Source organism: Pteropus medius, unplaced genomic scaffold (assembly GCF_902729225.1).
Source record: "Pteropus medius unplaced genomic scaffold, Ma_sr-lr_union100, whole genome shotgun sequence".
NCBI lineage: Eukaryota > Metazoa > Chordata > Mammalia > Chiroptera > Pteropodidae > Pteropus > Pteropus medius.
In genome coordinates, this window is record NW_024352000.1 from 291,942 (window position 1) to 294,904 (window position 2,963).

The following is a 2,963-nucleotide window of genomic DNA, read 5'->3' on the forward strand; positions in this document are numbered from 1 at the left end:
CCGCTCACGCACGCCGCTCACGCACGCCGCTCACGCACGCCGCTCACGCACGCCGCTCACGCATGCTGTACACGCACACCGCTCACGCACGCTGCTCACACGCGCAGTGACAACTGCAGGGGCCTATCCGCCGTTTCGGGTGGTGACTTTGCTTTCTCAGACCCCCCTCTGGCGCCCTGACATTTCCCTGCAGCCCAGAGCACTCCATCGGCTGCTCGCGTCTCCCCCTCCCATGTCCGGCCTTTCTGCCCCTCCTTGTCCCTTCGCGGTGCTGGTGTGCGATGCTCACCCACGGCCCCAGAGGCCCCGGTGTCCCGTGTCATGTGCTGTGCCGTCCATTGTCTCCTACGTGCTCGCTGCTGTGCCCCCGTCATAGGGGACAAGCCGCCTGGAACCAGGGAACCACCACGTGGGTCCCTTCCCAGGGCAACAGCAGGGCCCGTATCCAGAACCTACGGTGGACCGCAGCGCCCCTCGCTCTCCGTCCCCCATCCCATCGGCTCCGCGTCCAGCACCCTGGCAGGATCTGCTTCCCACCTCCCCCGATACCACGCACGCCTCCCGCACCCGTGTCCCACCTCCCTCCCTTGGCTTCTCCAGCCTATGCCCCCCACACACAGCAGGAGTGGTCCCCCCGAATACGACCACTGCTGCGGCATCCCCCGCGGGGCCCCCTGCGCTGAACTAGGGCGCCTTCCCCTGCGCCTGCGCCTCTCGGGCCCTGGGCTCTTGGTCCCCGTGGCCCACGGGCCCCCTCCCAGGGCACTGTTCTCTGCTGCACTGCCCCCTCCCGCCCTGTGGGGGGTGCACTTCACAGTAAGCGGCACTGGGACAGACGGACAAGTGTTTGGCCACGCAAAACAACATTTGGCTCCTGCAGGAGTCCTACCTATGGCTTTGACGCAGACATGACCCTCCGAGCAGGCGCCTCCGGCCACCAGTGGACACTGCCCCCTCCGTAGTGTTCAGGGTCCAGGTGCCTTGCAAATTCCTCCGCTCACCTCTTCCCTGTCCCCATGTGGAATGCAGGAAGCGGGTCGCAGCCCCGGTCACTACTGCCGGACAAGCCAGGCCATAGGGGATGAGAGTGCAAATAAACACTCGCCCCTGGTGTGCACAATGCAAGTCTGCTGCACAATCGTAGTGTAAGAGGGTGGGGGAGGGTCGCTTTACACTAGCGTCTATTCTAAATATATAATAGTTAAAACTGGCATTTCCAATAAAGAGATAAAACAGAAGCAAATCCACAGAATAGAAAAGTCAAGTGAGCACACACATCCGTCAGCTATCCAAACACCCGCTTTCCAACGCAGGGAAAGAAGAGGTGGTTTTTTAAAAGATATGGGACAATTAGCTAACGACGAGGGGAAAAAAAATAAGCTGGAGTCCAACCTCGTTACAATGAAACAAATACATTGGAAATGACTAAAAATCTGAGTGGAAACTTACAGCATAATGTTACGGAATAAAGTTTCTGTTAGTTACAAGGTAGTCTTAGAATAAATAAACCCTAAGTATGATACTAGAGAAAATGTTGACACATTTGACCATCTAGAAATTTTTTAAGTCAAGCAAAGACGGTTATTGTTGCAGCCGGCTTCCCGCCGGGATGGGAACGCAGACCAGCACCCTTTCGACCGCGAGACAAGGGCACGGCTGGACGGTCGCGTCCACGCAAACAGTTCAGGACTCTGGAAATTGACCAAAGGAGAACGACGGCTTGACAGTGTTGATTCATGGAAACTGCCAGAACTGGAGTCAGAACTCGGGTGTGCGGCTCTTTTCCCCCAGGGCCGCCGCCCCCGCCCCCCGCTCAGCGGGCACCACCGTTGGCAGGCGAAGCTGCCTGAGAAAAACCCCACTTTACCTGCAAAGGCTGGAGGACCCCGGGCCCCGCGCTGCGGTCGGTGAAGCCGCAAACGCAGGTGAAGCCGAGTCCCACAGGTGTGCTGATGCGAACTTGCAGCCCCAGGTGACGTGAGCGGAGCGCAGCGGGAGCAGGAAACCCCGCCAGGAGGACCTGGGACCCGTGTGGCCGCCTGGATGACCTTGGCGTGTGCAGGGGCGGCTCAGGCCGAGCCTGAGGCGAGTTCGCAAACCGCCTGGACCTGGGTGCACGGCTTGGCCACGCGCGTGCGGGGACGGCCGAGTGAGACCTCCGCCCGGCCGCGGCTGGCTGCAGATCTGCGCAGGTGCGAGCGTGTCGCTGGGGGGCCAGGCTGAATGCGAAGACAGGAATTTTAAAAACTAAGCGGGCGCATCAACAGCCTCGCATGCTTAGAAGACAGAGTCTGCTGATTAAGTCAAACACATTATCGAAGGAAGACACCCTCAGGGGACAAGCACAATCCACAGTTGTGAAAATATATTATTCTACATGTCCAGTTTTTTAAAAAAAATCACAGGACACACAAAGACTCAAGAAAGTATGAACTACACTCAGGGGAAAAAAAAGGAATCAATAGAAACAGACGCCAGTGGGCCCGGATGTTGGATGTGGGTTTAGCAGACAGAGACTTCAAAGCGGCAACTGTAATAAATCTGTCCCAAGAATTAAGGAACATTATATTTAGAGAATTAAAGGAAAACCCCTCTTGCTCGCCCTATGCAAATATTAACTCAAAGTGGATCGGCAACCTAAAAATAAGAGCCAAAAACATAGAACGTTTAGAAGAAAACATATGGGTAAATCTTCGTGAATTCTTAGGTAAGACGCCAAAAGCATGAACAACAAAAGGAAAAATAGGTAAGTTGGACTTCATCGAAATTAAAAATGTTTATGCATCCAGGGAAAGTATCCAAGTGGCCAGAACACGTGCCGAGGGGCCCGACGTCACGAGTCCCCAGGGAAGTGCCGGCCACAACCCCACCGAGAACCACGCAGCACACAGCTGAGCGGCTGGAACCTAAAACTCAAAGTGGACGCCTCGACTCCTGGCGCCACGTGTGGGTGCAGGTGTGGG